The sequence below is a fragment of the Myzus persicae genome, unplaced genomic scaffold (assembly GCF_001856785.1).
Source record: "Myzus persicae strain clone G006 unplaced genomic scaffold, MPER_G0061.0, whole genome shotgun sequence".
Taxonomy (NCBI): domain Eukaryota; kingdom Metazoa; phylum Arthropoda; class Insecta; order Hemiptera; family Aphididae; genus Myzus; species Myzus persicae.
Window position 1 is genome coordinate 198,696 of NW_019103909.1, and position 20,673 is coordinate 219,368.

Consider the following 20,673-nt stretch of genomic DNA (forward strand, 5'->3'; position numbering starts at 1 on the left):
ATTAACTACATCGAAAGAAAATCCTACTGAAATAGTAAATACCAATAATCAATAAAGCACTAACTCATCCTCCAAGAACGCATGAAGTTTAAGTCAATAAATGCTTAGCTCGAATAAAGGATAAGTCAACAACTACGGCTACAAATCCAATTGGGATTTACTGTGAAGAATTTGGAAGCTTGGATAATGCAATTCGAGCTAAGGTGCCATCAGAAACAGTTACTTTTCGTAATCAAAAATCAAGGTTAGGTAATTCATAATTTAAAAGAACAGACATTTATAGGTAACTATACAATCTATACAATAGTATATTATTATTTATATTTTTTTATTGATAAATATTAAATCTTTTAATATTTAATTATAAGTAATGAAATTGTTAATATTTAATAACCTATACCATTTTTTAAAAATATTTCCAAATATTAATTATATTAAATATATGATATACCTAATTATAACAAAAAATTGTATCAATTATTTTTTTTTTTAATTATAGGTGACTGGGCACTTACAAATGATGCATTTTAATTTTAGTTTAATTTAATTTATTTTTATTTTTTTATGGTCTAAACTCTAAAGTCCAGTAACTATGGCCATTAGCTGTAGGGGGAAACGGTTGATTTATTTCGGTATTTGTGTGAGTGGCAAGGATGGTTGCTAAAAACCCGGGTGGCCACCCATCTGAGTGCTAGCAATGACGGCCGGTACGTAGGCTCAGAGCATTTTCGTAAATTGAGCATACGACCACGACTCGAGAAGCCACTTTTAATATTTTATGCTCATTGTCAATTTTAATATTGAAATGTAATACAAACACTTTGATATAGTACCTATGCACGGATGGAATGTAATATTATTTCATATGACTTATTATAACAAATTAATATTATATAACTACAATAATATTATGTACCTACTGATTTAAAAAACAATAAATAAATAATAATTAGATTTTGCTTTCTTTTCTATATGCTTTTTTTCATTTGTTTTTTTTTACTTGCTGTTTTTTTTTAAACTCATTCGTACATTAAAAATTCTAAGTATTTATAACTATTGATAAGAAAATGTATATTATATATATTTACTAACGTTGTATATTAGAATCATATAATATAGTTACCGCACCCATTTGTCAAAGATGTAAATCAATAATACTGTGCATTCACATACCTACACATACTATGTACAACTGTTACCTAAAATTACCACAACACAAAACATACTATCAATCCATTGGTATTATATATGTATAAACATAATTCATAAAATAAATTTAAAATATAATAATACTTAAAACAACAATATGAGTTATAATAGTAAGGCAGTATACTTATGTGTTAGTCTTACGTAGACGCAATTTATTTTTATATTTTTATTATTTTTCTTAGTTAAAATATGTTTCTGTAAATTATTTTGACTATGGGTATAATAGAAAATTATTTAATATAGTACAAAGATAGTACTTACCTTAAAGTACTATAAAATATATAAATATAGTAGTACACTAGTACCGAAGGTATATGAGAATTATAGGTCATGATAATTTAACATTTTAATTTAATGTAATTTTTTTAATAAAATATTATAGTATCCTATTTTATAAATCCTAATTATTAGATATATCTGCGAAAACAATATTACAAGACAATATAATTGTTAATGTAATCTTTAATGTTAAAATGAAGACTTGTAAGCTAATAACCTATGTAGTTGATGGTTAATCAATAAAGAAAAAAAATTGTTAATGTCTGGTATATATTCATATTAGACATAGTAATTTATATTATTAGGGTGAATAATTCCAATTACAAAATTAATGTTTATAAATTAAAATAATAAAATTAATACTAATATAATATTTGCATAACTAGGCACTGTGATAGTCAGGAAATGAAAGAGTGGATAGTGGATCCAAAGGTCAACTTGCTAAAGATAAGGCAAAAATACTTTGATATGATGTAGCTGGGTATACAATCAAAATATCAAAAGATGACATCAATAATTTCATTTACAATGAATATGAAATAAAATGGGAATGCGAATGTTAGAAACATCTAAAAAGTTAAACGAAACCAAAAATACTAAAAAAAATCTGGGCTAAACATAATGAAACAGAAGGAATGAAAAAGTCGAGGACAAAGTAAAACATCCAGAAATATATTGACTCAAAATAGGTAACACACATTTTATTCAAGGCCACTTTATGAGTGCAGAAGACCAAATATATTCAATTTGGCGTGTTCTAAAGTCAAAAATCTGGGACCTACATAGCTGGGATTTGATGAAGACACAATAAAACAATAAACAATGTAAATTTTATTAAAGAAATGTATTAAAGAAGGTTGAATATTTTTTTCGACAAATATTATTTAACTTGTATTTTGTCAAAAGAATCAAACAAATTTTTTTTAATACAAGCCAATGACCCTACTGTTGCCAATGTTTTATCTCATATAATAAAAAAAAATTATAAGTAGGTAACACGGCATTCGCTATGCACTGTTAACATGTTTAATGTTTTATATATTTTATTATTCAACTAAAACGTAGACGGCATACAACTTTGAAGCAACTTCAGGAATTTATAATCTGATACAAGTATATAAGTACTTATAACGTAATTCACAACATAGTTATTTTATTTAAATATTTTTGTTTACACACGAATTCATTTCAAATAAGAAAATATCGAAATGAAACAAATATTAAGACATCGTTTCGTTGATAGCAGTACCCGCGTGTTATATTTTTTTTAAAAACCAAATAAGTATATAGCGGAACATTTAATTATCCAATTCAATTATAAGTAATTAAAAATGTGATATATTACACAGCAAAAAATCGTTAGTTATCTTAATTAGTGAAACAACTTTAATGACCTCTAGAAGTAGCAGCAGCAGTTAAGTCAATATTAAAATTTTAAATTACTGAAATGTTTAATTTTTTTTTCTACAGTCAGGTTCCTACAATCTACATATTATATTAATTTAACAAATAACTATAAAAACTCATGTATTATATTCTAGAAAAATCAAGGTAATACAATATAATATAGAATGAGGTGTATAATATATTTAAGACCATTATATGGTAAATAATAAATATCCACTAATCTCTGCTTCTTTAAAAATAGTAGTTGTTAAATCTATAAAAAAAATAATTTACCATCTGACCATTTTATCAAGTAACACGTACGTGTATTTAGCAAAATCAATGTCCATACTTGACTTAAATGTGTGTCTTGTGTCTATATCAATGCAGAAAACTTCTTTACGCCGGATATGTTGTACCAAATTATTAAACGGTAAACATCTTTCAGTCCTCCGCTGTTTTTGGTTAATTTTTTCTCAATTATTGAATTATTATAAATAAAAAAAGAGTTCTTCTAGTTTTGACTCATTACGGGGCAACCAGAATCAAATTGGATACCAGAAAAAAACTCTCAATTTAGAAGGTTAAAAAATGTTTTTCCCTTCAAATGTATAGCAGGTATGAAAAAGACACGAGAAAAGACATCATTGAAAAACCAATATATTCATTGCTTTGCTCAGAATTTAAAATGAAATATGTACGTAAATATTTGTATAAATTATTTTTACCGGCCTGATAAAAAAAGGGATATAATATAGATAGTTGCGTAAAAACGCAAATAATTATGTGCAGCTCAAACTATCTATATAATACCTACGATAATAACACTATATTACACCCCCTGCTACATCTGACACTGGGCATGACTATTTGAAACATTGTAAAGCAGTTGCAAAGTATAATAACTATAATATGTCTATATGTGTACCTAATACTATAATTTTAACTATGGTACACATTTTTTTAAACACAAAATAATGTTATACCTATAGAGAAATTTGATGTAAATTTAATATTTATGCATATATATTTTATGTATTTGTGTATTTCGTTTTAGTGTATTAAATTAATACACTAGGTCAGGGGTGTCCAACCTTTTGTGAAGACTAGGCCACATACTTCTATTTAATAATAATACATTCAAATTTAATGATTAAATTATATTCTATAATACAATAAATTTTTTTATAATTTTACAATAGCGATTAATAAGCAGAAATATTTTTACAAGTATTAATATTTAATTATAAGTGCACAAAAAAATATATTTATTTATAATAAACAAAAAAAGTTTTAGTTTAAAAAAATTAAAAGTCATTAGTTTTATTTAATGTGAAATTTGAAATTTCTTTTTTTGTGAAAGTAATGAATCAATACCTAGATCGATTGAAGTTGTGGCAATCCTATTAAAGGAGCTAACAACACAAATAAAAAAATTCTTTAAATTTTTTTTAAATGTTAAATTATTGTAGTTATGGTTATATGAAATGATTTTGTGAAGATACGATGTAAAAAAAAATATTAAGAGATGTAGAATAATCGCGTGACGTCATTGGGCCGGACTCATTATAATTGCCTATCTTATACGTGTAAAAGTTTCTTGCTTCACACAACGATTTATCGACCTAAACATTTTCTTTTTAAAATTTAATTGACGTATAAATGTGTGGTTTTATGTGTTTAAGACGATGCGAGAATCAAAATTTCAATATGATGTTTAGTTTTTTAAATATTAAAAATCTTAAAAAAAAGAGACATTTTGGTTAAACCGCACGTCATGGCGAGCGGCGCGCGGAGTTCGAAAAACGGGTCCGCCGTTTAACCAAAATGTCTGTTTTAAGATTTTTAATACTTAAAAAACTAAACGTCATATTGAAATTCTGATTCTTGCATCGTCTTAACCACATAAAACCTCACATTTAAACGTCAATTAAATTTTAAAAAGAAAATGTTTAGGTTGATAAATCGTTGTGTGAAGCGAGGAACTTTTACACGAATAAGATAGGCAATTACGATGACTCCGGCCCAGTGACGTCACACGTCTTTTTTCAATTGCTCATAACTTATTGAATAATGTGAGTAGAAACATAAAAACAATACAATTATCCTTAGAATTGAACATTCTTTCAAATAAAAAAAACTTATTTTTTGTGTTGTGTGCTCCTTTAAGCAATGGTCAACTCAAAACACGGACATGTGCATCGGCCCTTACAGTTTATTTGATGTTTTATATTCTTAAAATAAATTTGCTCTCGTAATATTAATATATTAAATACAATTAATTCATGGTTTTTAAATTGAAGTGAGGGCCACATCAAAATCTACCACGGGCTGCGGGTTGGCCACCCCCGCACTAAGTACTTCATTTATTGACCACGTGTTATAGTCGGATTATTATATTTAAAATTACAAACACAGAAATTAAGCATAAAACCACAAATGTTAAAAAATTTATAAACGTTGTGAATGCATATACCACCAATTAATAATTTAAATAATAACATGCAACTAGTATCAAAATATAAATTGTATACATATCAACTATTACATACCATAAATAAAACTAGTTAGGTACTAAATTATTATATAATAGATACGTCATAGGTACCTATAAAAAACAGGAAATACGTGACAACTACATTATCATAACATGTCAAACAATTTAAGAAATTCGTACAGGATACTCTCGTTTTGTTCATCCCTAAGATTTAATGGTGCACTATTGTACATTTACAATACTTTGTTAATATATTTTTTTTTTTATTGATTAAGCATCAACTACGTAGGTTATTGGCTTACAAGTGTTCATTTTAACATTAAAAATTATATTATACTATTATACAAATTAATTTTTTTTTAATGTCAAATTATGTTTTGGAGGTTTGAGAATATACCTTTGTTAATATTATGTACAATATTAATAGTAATATAATATATTGTAGCATCAGTAAAATGAGATCGATTGACTACACAATATATTATAATGTTTATTAGTGTTATGAATACAGTTTTTCGACATTTATCTAATGTAAACTATAGTAAATACGACGAGTGTACATATAAAATAATGGTATGAATTCACTTAAATGCTCAGGCATTAATGGAAGCGGTTATAAGTGCTCACTTAGATTCAAGTGTACACCTAGGTATATGTTTGGAAACAATATTAGAATATTACGTTGGATTGACCTTCAAGTAAGTTATAACTTAAAAGTAATATACACAATACAATCATGTGGCTTTATAGAAGACTTTTTTTTATTTGCAGTAAAAAGGGAATCTTCAAGCAGTGGGTATTACAACTAAAATTTTAATTAATTTTCAACTTCTAAAAAATTTACTAATGTTCGTGATTTTAATGAATTTTATAAAATATTCAAATGTTAACTTCAAACACGGCATAAAAAATGTGAGGAGAAAATTATATTCAAGCAATTACAGGGATTTTACTGAAAACCCAAAATTGGACTCGAAAAATCGATAAACATTTGTGAGAACATTTAAAAAAATTAAAAACGATATTGACTACAATTGGTTAGAACAAATTTTTTTAAAATAAAATTTGCCATTATTTTAAAGTGTATTAAACAATAATATACCTATAACAGTTTTATTTCACGCCACGTCAAAAATATGATGGCGAGACAACATAGCACTCAAAACTCAATATCAAGTTGTGTACAGGACATATTCCTATTCAAAACTTAAAATTGAAACATAATACATAGTCTTAATAAATAAAATGTGAAGCCAAACTGAAAAAAATCAATGAGCTAGCAGTTATTGGTATCAACCGGCGTAGTACGTCAACCATCCATTGATTATAGGTATAGATTTTGAGACGCATAAATGCATAATTAATGCCATTTTTATTCCACTTAAATATAAAAATATATTAAATATTCCAGTTAAATGTCATTGGAAGTTATTTTCGATTTCACCAATACTTTATGTTTAAGCTAAAATAGTTTATTTTAATAGTAGGAAAGCAAAACCAATAAAAAATACCTCAAAGACAATTTTTCATGAAGTAAATCATCCCACATTTCAACTATTTTTCTTTTATTCGTATTACTATAAGCGGATGCTCAAATAAAATATTTATGAAATTTATTTGACGCTCCAGTAAAGTCTAAACAAAATCGGATATTTATCTGCTTTTATTAATGATAATTCTATTTACTTTGGTAATTTAATTAGGTACTTACTAAATTTTTACATATTTTGTATACCAATACCAAAAATTATGAAATAAAAAAAACAATACCTCTACTGGCGGGTAATTTAATATTTTTGGATAGTTTGTATCGTTAAAAACATATGATAAATTTAGTAATTCAATTTCAATACTTTATGAAAACATAACTTTACAAATCTAAATAACAAAATAGGTCTTAATTTAACAAAATGTGTATAGTTTTATAATTAAATAATAAATAAAAATAAATTATATACACAATTTAATATTGAAATTTAATTTGAAAGCTCCAGACACTTCATCGTGTGACGTTTCCATTGTTAGAATTTCAGTATAGTGCACAAATGCATTTTATTACATTACATTAGAAACTTATTATCTAGCTTAATAGCAAATTACTTTATTCTAAAATAAAAAATAAAAAGTATATTTATATCTCACATTTAACAGAAAAATTGACTAGTATAACAACCTTCACAATTAGAATTATTTAGCCGAGGCCAGGAATAACTAGTTTCGGATAAACTAGGTAGTGTATAAAAGTATAAGCCCCATACTATAAGTACGAAAAATCCATAACAGGTTAAGGTCCAAAACGAATGTTATTTGAACCTTGATAGACAAATTGTACTAACCAAATACAAACTAAATTAAAGCAATTGAATATAATATTATATCAACCAAACAGATTTATAACATCTAACTAAAATACGGTCTAATTTTCATTTAATTCAATCACTTTGTTTTGGAAAATATAAGAAACTGCATGTTTTAATTTATTAAACAAAAACTATTGGGTACCTATGTTTTAAAATGTTCAGAGCTTTCATCATAAATCTATAATCTATATTTTTTATAACTTACTTATATTATGCTCTTTATCCTCAATATTTTCGAAGTTTAAAATGTATTATTGTAATATAATTACCATTTTACATGAAAAAATTAAAATACATATGTGTAAATACTAAATATACCATGAATATTCGATACACATTACAAATATAGACTTCTATTTATACCTACATATTATTTTAAATTCAAGCCGTATCAGTAACTATTCTAAATAGATACCTACTAAAAAGTGTTCTATACATTGAACCACTTTTGGAACTATACGTATGCCTATAAAATAATGCTCAATAAATAAGTAATAGGTATACAATACTTTATATAATTAAAAAACTCCATTCTGTATTATTTTAATTTTATATTTGATGGTTATTTAGTATTTTTTTTAAATATAAATAAATAATTATTACAAATGTCGAGAATATTCAAACATTAAAAACAATGACAACGACAAAACTTTAATTTTAAAATTATATATCAATAATGTATAATAAACCAACCTACATATTTTTTTTTCGTAGAACAATTGAATTGTTTTACATTCAATTGGCCTAGTTTAATATTTGGTCCTGGTTATGTTTAAATGGTACGTAGCTTGGTAGGTAAATAAAACATTATATATCTATACTATTATATAAAATTGTAAGGGGTTTTCTATGACCGTGTTGATCGAGAAAACTACTTATTGGATGTTCGTGCAGTTTTTTTTAAATTAAAGAGGACATCACATAGAAGGTTTTAGGCATAAATTTAGTCCGATAAAGTTAATAAATAATTAGTTATTATTAATTAAAATAAAAGTGTGAATTGTATACCTAAACCTTTTTTAATAAGAAATAGTCGCTGACTGAAAATAAATAACAATCAAACTCGACAACCACAGGCAGGTCGGTATCGACGTAGAATAATAAACAATTATTATAATTATTTAGTTTTTGGTAAAAAATAACTAATAAAAAATAACTAATCTAATTTTCACACATTGCCTACTGAGGCAATACTGAGTTGCATTTATAGCCGCCCATCGGCGTATCCAGTCAAAATAAAAAATAAAATGAAAATAAAAAATATTATTCATATTGAGTACGTGGGGTACAATAATAATAATATAATATAATATCCTACCTGATAATATACTGCTCGCATTATAACAAGCAAGTATCATAAATAGATTTGGCATTTTCGACGGGCAACGAAGTGCACGGGATCAGCTAGTTATTAATATTTTGTAAGCATACTTAAAATACATTTTAGTATGGTAATTTATTTCTAATTAGTTTTTAAACGGCACTAAATAGCATCTTCGACCTACAAATTTATTATATTATTAATGTACTTATGTAAATATTTGGGGAATACCCGAGGAATTTTTTTACAATACATTTTAATCACTTTATAAAGGTACAGTTGGTTAATACACAATAATAATCGTGTTACTACACGTCTCGTTCAACATCGGTCGATCGATAAAGTCAGTAATCGCTAAAGAAAAACATTTGTATATCGACCTACGATCGGCTTAATAGTGTTACGACGAAGTACCTACTTATTTAAGATTTTCTGAACATTTCTAAATCAAAATTCAAAAACTAAAAAAAAGATATGAATTGCACAAAATCAGTATTTTATTATATTCTGCTATTTGCAAGTTAAAATTAATCTGTGTGAATTGTAATATTCAGAACTTGATAATCATAAAGACTAAAAATGTTTATCTATACTAATCTAGGTTCAAGGATCTTCTTTAGCATTTTGAAAATGTACTGTTAATTTTAGTTATAGGTACTAATTTAATATTAATAACACTCTACTTGTGACGTTATTTCTACTCGTCTCGAATTTCGTATATAATAGCCTTACAATAATTACCAATAGGCAATAACATTGTTGTTTTTATACTAACAGTATTTTAACAATAATACAAATTATTATAGGTAAAAGGCACTGAATAAGAAATACCATTATCGTTAGGTAATTGTGCATTTTATCCATATTATATTCACATTAAATTAATTAATTTAATAATTGAGTATAGGTAATTAATTACATTTAATACAATAACCAGCTTTCACTGACACAAAATGGTAGAAATTATTGACATTTTTGAGGAATTTGTGCAACAGTGAATTATCCAAACTGTTATTTTCAATTATATCTTAACAGTGTCATTTCAGATTCTGAGAGGAACGATGAGTGTATAGATTTAACAATGATGTGTTTTTATCTTGTTTATTTTTGTCTATTGCACGATAACTACCTACCTAGTTGAAATAATTCTTCGATATTAAACTTCAGTATATTTTCCGATAGGAATGTGGATCCATAGTTGAGCATTCAAGAGGTCAAAATTTAAAATTACCATTGGTAAGCGCCGGGAAAAACAAAAAAAAAATTAATGAAAAACGGAGATTTTTAAGGAAAACTGCAGTTTTTGACAAATTCGATTTAACTGTAAAAATAATAACCGTTGATACATGAAATTTTCACTGAATGTTTATATTAGCATTTTTTATACACCATAAAATATTTTGACTCTTGTTGAACTATTTATATGCATATGAAATGGTAGACTATTATTATTATTTTTAAAAATCATTTTCGTTTGATTTCATGAAAATGTAATACAAGGTTTCTCGTAAGTTAGTGTTAGTGGATATTAAGAAAAAGTTGAGCGTAAGTCTACAATCATTTTTTAGGAGCATTAGAATTTTTTTTGACATAATTCGCAACAATCATGAAAATTATTTTTAAGTAAGAAATTCGTAAAAATTTGTCTTTTTAAATCTAAGATTTGAAAAATCATTGCGACATTCCTCATAAACTTGTCTAACGTTATCAAAAAAAAAAAAGGAAAAAAAATGTCTATCGGAAAGTCAAATTAAATTTTTACTAGCGTTTAAAGTTTAATTTTTTACAACATTGGATAATTCACTCGATTTCTCATTTTCTTATATTGTTGTAATTCAAAAAAGAATAACTGTAGATACTTGAAATTTACACTATATTTTCCTATACTTGATAAAATTTCGACTTGTTTTTATCTGCCTACGGACATTTTCAGTATTCGATTTGTTATTGAGTCAAAACGCTTGAATATGTAATGCAAGGCCTCCCACATTGTTACAATATCAGTTTAAAAATATTAAAAATACATAGGCAAGGTTTTTTTAAAAAAGCATTTTAAGTTCAAATGTATAAAATGTGCAACTTTTATAGCTAAAGATTGAAAATTTAAAAAAGTAAGTAAGTAGTTAGTTCTGAAACCTAAAAATCTAAAAATTATATTAACACAGTTTTTTAGTTATTTTAAGTTTAAATTTGAACGAAATTACACCCTAAATTCCATAATAAACCCAAAAATAACAATTTTAGTTAATTTGTTGTAATTCAAAAATACTATTTGTGACTACTTGAAACTTTTAGAGTAGGTAGGTATATTATTATATTTTATACACACAATGACAATTTGAATTTAAGTATTATGAATTTAAGTCTAACCTACTGTAGTACTAATGCATAATAATAAAAAAATTAATTACTTAAATCACAATAATATCTTAAAATATGCCTACTTAGAAATTTTATGGCTATACACCGTCTTCGCTCAGAATGGTTTTTTGTATAGAATGATTTTACATCATTGAATTCAAATTTAACACTCATTACCGCGACTCTTTAGACACCTAATGTACAGCAGAGCTACATCCACTTTTTAGAAATGTAACTCACTGAAGTATTAATTTAAACCTTAACATTTGAATTCAAGTTTAATTTTCATAATATATAGGTACCTATTTACTCTGTATGCATTACATTAGCATTACTTCATAACCTACTTTAATGAATGTTTTTAAATTATAATCTATAATCATTTACTATAAGTGTAAGTAAATTTAACTTTTAAATACATACTAGGGTACATACTCCTATAAATATCATATGAATACATTACACACTAAGTTTTGGTAAAAATTGTTTTTCAGATGTTCAGATTTAAATTTATAATAAAGAAATAAACTGAAGATAAAAGTAACGATTAATAAATAATAAGTAAATGATAACTTCTAACAAATAACACTTGGCATTAAATTAAAAAAAAAAACAGAATTTAATCATAATTTAACCGCATAGGTAATTTAATTAAATCTGACTTTTAATTTACTCTTAAAAATTAAACCATTAAAGAATATAAAATATATTAATGAATTTTTGTTTATAAATTATTGCTATTGGTTATAGGAGATATTCAGTAGAAATAAGTATTTTTTTATTTATTGGTTGCCATTGGTCAATCAGGCAGATCAGGTACAAGCATGCATCAAATTTAATGTTCACACATTACCTATCAAGGTGGCTGAGTTGCACTTATGGCCGCTAATCATTGTATCCGAAATCAAAATAAAAAAATTAAAATTAAACATTTTATTCACATAGAGAACGCACCAACTGCAGATGGATTGCCTACCTGATAATAATATACTGTGCGCTTTACCACCAGCGAATCTCATATAGAGTTGGCATTTTTAACAGGCAACAAAGTGTATTTTATCAGCTAGTATATTATAAAGGTCAATAGTCAAACATTGTCAGTATAATGTTTGCTGAAATTTAAAACTAAAAGGGGATCAATTAGACATTAATTATCTTCCTAATTTCATATGTAATAATAATAGAGGTAGTACATGTTTTAGAATGGGTCAAGTTTGTTATGAGTGGCACATGGTGAGGCATGTATATATTTAATTCAAATACAAACATGTACGTGTATTATTTTATCATAACATAATAAATTAGCATACACTAATTACTCTCTAATACTTATCATTTAAAAATATCTATAATTTTAATTTCCATTTAAAATACAAATAGATTGGTTCATTTGTTAAAAATAAAGTAAAAATTTAATTTATTTTTTAAATGTTAGGTTTTTTGAAAATACATATTTATTTCATATTAGGTACCTGGGTATTGAAGTAATATTCAATTTTTAAATTTCAAACTATAGGTTTTAATAATTAGGTATTTATTTTAATAGGCAAAAGAGTACAACTAAAGATTGTATAGTGCATATTGTACCTACTCACAAATTTTATTTTAAAGTACCTACTGATCTACCTGCCTGTTAATCTAAAATCAAAACAAAAAATACTACCATCGACTACCATACACAATATCAGTAGACAGTAAATTATAAAAATAGGTTGTGACACCTCTTTACATTCCAAGTAATTAACAATCTATATGTTTATCAAAAATAAAGTTATGTAGGTACAACATTATAAATTCTAATGGTTATAGGAGCCAAATATACATTTAATTAAACCAAGATATTATGTAGGTACGGTATATCTACCTACAATACTAGCTAAGATAACCTAAACCAACATTTTTGATTACAGTGTTCCTCATATAGAAGAGGATATCAACAAATTTATGTTGTCAAGAATTTATACATAACAAAGTGTGTATTATAATTCCTTTACATAATTAATATACAAACATAAAACTTAAAGACAAAAAATATGTATACATATATTTTTCCTAAAATTAGGCCTAAATACAATTACTTATTAGCTAGGTAGGCGGTAAACTATCATTCATTAACTGACTGAACATTTGATATGTATGTATTAACTGTGATAGGAAAAGTGTTAGAATCATCTATGGAATTTTCTTTTCAATTGTACCTATATGAGCTTTAAATGCACTGTGCACAGCTGCTATATCTCATGCTACATAGATATATATAATACACATTATTTGATATTACTTTGTTAAGGTATAACTAGCCAAACAACAGCTGCAGTATCAATATCCTAACATTAACACTGATAGCACATTTGAATAAAATAACATATATATAAGAATAAACAGGTTGTAGCTTAATTCAATATTAATTTTACAAACTAATGTATTATTATAAAACTGAGCGAAAAGTTGTACTTTATACTTTGTCAAATTTTGATGCATTAGTAATTCATCAATGACCCCAAGTGCCAGGTGGTGGGTGCATTAAAATACTAAGAGAATAGGGAATGCTCGTAGGAATACTGCAAGTTTAAGCAGTTTGATTTGCACACAACATTCTTTCATCATATTGTAGATCTAAACTGGAAATGAAGTTCTGTAAGTGGTAGGTACTAGAATACTAGAGTACTATGGGTACCCAGTAGATCTGAGGCAAAGGAAGGAGGATAGTACCCAAACACCAAGGTGGGGTGAAAATGTTCAAAAATTATCATATTGTATTTGTCTGAAATTTTATTTTCTTACCTAGTACAGATAATTTTCTGGAGAATGAATGACGTTTTGCAGTGGCGTCTACAAGACGCCAAATCCGGCTACCGGGCAGCGTTTAGTAGTGGTCATGTTACTTTAAGGTGACCAGAATAAACGACCTGGTGATCTGTAGACTGGCGGTACGGTGCGGCTACTAGACGCGTGAAAATTAAAATTAATTAACGGAGAAAAAAAACAATAAATAGGTACGCCGACAATGAAAAACGATTTTTTACACACGTGAACGACGGTCGTTACGATACGCAAAGGCGTTTGCGACAAACGATAGGCAATAAAAATCGATGAGCGTTGGCCGTGGGCGAACGGTTCAACAAATCATTTTTTTCTTAAAATTTACATTAAATAGGTACCTAAAAAAAAATAATTTCACTAATGTTTTACAATTTATGTTGTTACTATATTATTCACACACTCGCACGAGAATTATAATTTCGCCGGTCACAAACAGGACGCGACGAGATCTACAGCTCCGGAGACGACTTTTATGGGCTTTTCCCACTTTTCGTTTCCTTTTCGATCTCTAGGCGCCGCGGGTCCCGTCTCGCTCTTTCTCCCACGCACTGCCCCGTTTGGTCTACGTCGGTCACACATGCACACACAACAATGTCAATGTGACGGAAATACGAAATGCACGCGAAATCGCACACACACGCGACCGCACATACACGCGTGTAAATACACTCGCCCGCGCACACACACAAACGCGTACGGTCCGTGCTTGCCGTCTTATCATTAACCGCATCCAGTGCGCCACGGTTATCACGCCGCTCTCTCATGGAACAAACGCGGTACCACCGACGACGACGCCCGACGGACCCGGCATTTCGACTTCTCGTCATTGTTCCTTACTTAAGAAATGGTATAATAATAATAATAATAATAATAACAATAATAACAAAAACAATACAATATCATTACAATTATGATAATAAACGACACCGACAACGCCGATTGATAGCAGCACTGCCGCTATGGCGCATTGGCGCCTACTGGCTACGGGTGAAGATCGTGTGATGGCGCCATGGCGGTGAAGTGTATAGTTCACTGAGGATTGGCGCCTTGCCGTATAGGTCCCCTCAAATCATTTCAAAAACACAAATGTATTTATTATTGTCATTTTATAGCAATAGTTTATAATAGTTAATATTGGAACGATTTGTTGTTATTTTAAAATTACTAATTTAGGTATAATTTTCATTTTGCACAATTGTTTGCATCTTCAGTCCGACCGTCGGTCGTCTAATCCAAAAAATAAGAACAATTTATTTTATAAAAGAACTTATAAATCAATTCAAATTAAAAAATCTATAATATTGTGTTGTGTTATTTTTAATTTATTGATCTTATAGAAATAATACTATGTTTGATTATTGTACACCATAATTTAAGCAAGTATATTTTTTGTATTATTGTTAAGTTAATGGCTATTGCGCAATATTTATAATTTACTTAATACAGCCCTATTATATAGGTATGCACAAAGCCCTTGTTAGGCCTTGTGACAAGGACGCCAGCAGAATAGAAACCCGGGGGAGGCAAAGTCAAAAGTCTCTGATAATACAGCACATAATGTATATTTGTTTATAAGTGATAAAACAATTAATTTTAACTAAAACAGAGAGCGCCCTTGGGTATACACAATTCAAATTGTTTGGAGTATTATTATTGCAATACTATCATACATAATATATACATATATAACATCATATAAGTACATATGGATCATGGATGTGCAAGCTTATTGCTTGTGATACAAAGCCTTTATCATCTTTATAAATTATAATACTGAAATCTGCAAATTATTTTTATAAGTAAAGTATTAACAATTAACATTTTATATTATAATATTATATAATAGCCAAATGCTCACTGCTCATCGGAGGTTGTAGGACTTTAGGTACAAATGTACATTGCATACTATAAAATAAATGTAAATAGTGTGTATTATAACTGTTGAAAAACGTTCATTATACAATTTGATGTATCACCAGGATCTACTATACTTACTTAAAATTATAAAATGTAGATCACCTGCTACCACCCACGTATACTTCCATTATCTGTATTCATATCTGATTCTTATCAATAACCACAATTAGGCATATGGGGTCATGGGGATGGCTAGATTTCTAACTTGTTCTCTCTAAAAACGAGTTTAGACCCTTCCCAAAAATTATTCTAATAAATAAAATCGTTTATATTATCACATAATAGTTTTTAAAATATAATTTACAAGTTATAAAATTATTTATTTTTTTAAATTGATAAGAATTTGTTTTTGCCAATATCACTGCAACCACGACTTAGAGCAGCAGTTAGTTTAGATCAGCTAAACATAATACTATGGTAGTTATCTGATAATTTTAAATTAGAATTAACAAATCTTAGTTGGGTTAAAATCGTAGGTAGGCCAATTCAGCAATTGTTATGATGTAGGTTATTCAGGTTATTGGTTATATTACCTGATTTGAATTTTGAACAGTGGGTATATAAAACAAAATGAGAATTTGTAGAGCGGTTTTGTTATGATAATTAACTTACGAGCTATACATTATTATACAAGTACCTACTACCTATCTATAGTTTGTGTGTGTTAACCTTAAACATAAATATCAGAAAATAACATATTTAAAATGTTACGCTTACATCTTCTTAAACAAATTGATTTATTCGTATTGTACCTATTGAATTGATTATAACTACATTCAAAATTCTATAACTATATAGCCACAGCCCACAAGTCGGTTTTAAATAAATTTTAATTACTCTAATAAAGGTATTTCTACCTATGAGTACCTACCTCTTTTAGAAAATATTTTGAATTGTTTAAATGTAAAATAAATTACAAATCCAAATCAATTTATCATTTTTATTTTTATATCATTAAATATATTATTCATTGTAAGCCTCTAACTTTTTGTATTGCATTATTGAATATATTAAATTTACAACCTACTTTGGGCCACGGTTCGTTTTGCTATAAAAATTATGCATTTAGGTACGAGGTATCTCATAATATACATGACTATATTATATATTATCAAGAAAACGAGTGAAACTCATTTATTCTTGTTATTATATAACAGTTAATCTATATTCACTATCTCAAAAATGTAAGTCAATCTAAGCATAAATATTATATAAAGCATAAATATATATTTTATGATATAATATAATTTTACTATAGATTACAGACAAGACAAAATAGATTTAGTGGAAAATGTTAGTCAATATTCAGTTATACATAAATTAAAAATAACTTATATGGATAAGTTATTTATAATAACAAAGTTATATAGTACCTATTCGTTGATAAAATAAGTATCCGAAGTATACATTATTTATATGTTTTAAATTAATAAATAAGTTATTGTCTATTGACAACAATATACTATAAGTGTAAATATTTTAACATTCTATTGATGAATTAATAGCTTAACTAAACTATAATGGTAGGTATCTACTTTTACATTATAATTTATAACTTTGTGTCTGTGCATCAATATAATAAAATAACTATTTTCCAGTTTTTATAATTTCAGAAACACGGTGTTCTTTACTTTTTACTTTTTTAAAGTGCCGCGAATTTGAACTGTTTTCACCCCACCCTAATTATTATGAAAATATTTTAGTTATTATTTTATTAGATATACAATTTTTAATTTATAAAGTAAGTTAAGAATGTATAATAATAATCTACTACAGTCCATATTATATAACTTTGACATTTTGTGAATATATTATAGATACGAATGTGTTAATTATCTTTAGATGTAGTTAACAATGTACTTAGTAAATCGATGTTATATAATAAATAACCCAACATAACCTAACTTCAGTTGAAAGATTTTTTTATAAAAAAATACGTGTGATATGAGAAGGTATTTATAAATAATAATACCTATAATTACCTATTAGGACAACTATACAAATACAACGCAATTATAATATTGCACTTTGATGCTGTGATACTAAAAAAACAAGTTTTGGGAATAGTATAAATATTCATACGTATAGAAGAAAATAATCAAGTCTAGACTTAGTTTTCTGTTCTTCCTGTATTTACAGAAAGACCTTGTTCTGAAACCAAATTAACAAGGTAAACTAATTATTCTACCTACGAGTAGAAAAAATTAATAAATACGAGTATCGGCCGATTGTTATACATCGTATGCATTGACAAATGACGATATTATTTATGATACATACTATAGCTCTAATAATATTACTCTAACTAACTCTATGTATTATGGAGGTAGAATAAAAATATAATAGTTTAATGTTAAATATTTTTTTCATTAATCTACATTATACTTATTTATCTTATGTAATTTCTTGATGATTCTTTCTGTGTTTTTAATAAACATACTTATTATCCGGTAAACATCTAAATCGTGTCAAATTTTAAACAAGGCACTAGTGTACTACCTGTCTGTTGACGAAAAGCTACTATAGTCAATAAATAACCTGAAAATATATGTAGCTAGGTAAATAGATACCTAGGTTTCGTTATAAACGCTGAAAAATTATGAAATTACTTGTATCACGAACATAATTTTCTTTATCACAAATAGGATGACTATTAGTATGTTATTAATTACATTCTGTACAATTAATAATTTAAGCCTAAATTTCATAACAGGCCAGCATTTTTGGAGCTAAACCTCATTCTGCAGATGTAGAATGGTTAATTGCCTGTTGCAACATTATGAAAACCTCGAGAAAAATTTCTTTACCACCAGAAATCTTTAAAGATTTTCTTTATGTTCAAATTAATATGGTAACTGTCAATAATTTCAACCCGGAACCAGCTGTATTATTATGGTTGAATAAAAAAGATAGACATAACAAAAAACACACAAAGGCCACACAACCTTACTTTGAAGGTGTTTTTCCCGCAACTCAACGTCAAAGAAACCAAAATTTATCAGAAGTTAATAATATTATGTTCTAAGAAAGTTAATATTTTAAAAGATTATTTTTTGAAGTTCCTTTATAGTGGTAAAATATTATGGCACTATTTTAAAGCCATTGCTTTATAAGTTATAACAAAGAGGTTAAAATAAAATGTATAATAATAATAATGTGTTGAATGTTGATGATGTATTAGAGTAAATTTATATATAAATAAATTAATAGTAATTCGATTTTGTTCACAGTAATGAATCCATATTATATTTAATATTTATACATATTTTTATTTTATGTGTTATTAGTTGAAGAAGACCATAAGCATCGGTAATAGTTTAATTTAATCTTCTTTATTAACATTTTCTATATTTATTCAAAGATGTATAATCGCTTATAAAACTTTAATAACTATAGCTGTACGTTTGTACTCCTTACCCATTTTGGAGGTTTAAACTTTAAATAAGAAAAAATAAATAAACATTAAAAAATTGGCTTACGTTTTTCTATATTATCGTTACGATAAAAACGAGAAACAAAATAGTTAGATTGCTCAGCCTATTGACAATGTGTATACCCAATTTAGTATTATATTTTCGATGTTATTCTTGCTCGCTTTGCTCTATAGCGATGGAATACCTAGTCATGAACTCAAAATGATCAATGCCTATAAATTAGTTTTTACGATTAAACAATAATTATTTTATTGGTAAAACTACATTTTGTAAGACTTCTAAATGATAATTTATATTTTATTTATTTTTAGGATATAATTAATTTGTTAAATATTTGAATTAATTATAATTGTTTGTATTGACCTAAAGCCACTAATAGTCCTATAATATTAAAATATTATGAGAACAAAAAGTTAATTCACCATGACATTATTACACGTATGACGGGGTATACAGACATACAGTTCGATAACAAATCGACGTCGGTTTGGTAAAGTATCTTAGCTATGGTATTTCAATATTTGGTGTATGCATTTATTTATGTATTCTTATAATTTTATCATAAGAGTATACAGCAGTTATGTAATAATATCATTACAATACTAACAAATATACTAAACAAATCGAAAGTAAATACCTAAAATTACCATAACATATTGTTACCATTTTATGGCTTACCTGAATAGACGTAACTTTTATCAATACCACTGTTACGATATGTAGACTATTATTAATAGTACTATATATTTATAGGTAATTATCATTTCGGACAACATACCGCCAGTCTCACGTGCTCGATGTTATAAACCTGTTCGGCAGTGACCTTGACATCATAATTTTTATATTTGGGTCTCAGCTATTTTTGACGAAATAAACAAAAATCTAGTGTTTTTGAAAACTATCAATGTACGTAAGTATTGGGATAAAATATTCGTATAATATGGAAGGGCCTATATAGTCAGGATCCACAAGTATGGTGCAGGTTGACGAGGGGTGCACTGGCCTTTTGCAGGCAGCTAAACAATAATCTATCCCAAATTGTTACCACGAAACCTCTAAAAAATATGAATATAAACTATTTAATTT

The 20,673-nt window shown here is 26.9% G+C and overlaps 1 protein-coding gene across 1 annotated transcript in view; it reads right to left on the reverse strand.

The window, feature by feature from the left end:
• The window catches only part of LOC111036167 (elongation of very long chain fatty acids protein AAEL008004), a 37,698-nt gene extending 22,778 nt beyond the window's left edge, over positions 1-14,920 (reverse strand). Inside the window, exon 1 of the mRNA XM_022318095.1 lies at positions 14,198-14,920. The gene's annotated coding sequence lies outside the window, so the exon portion shown is untranslated. The remainder of the gene's footprint in view (positions 1-14,197) is intronic.
• Between the last annotated feature and the right edge of the window lie 5,753 nt (positions 14,921-20,673).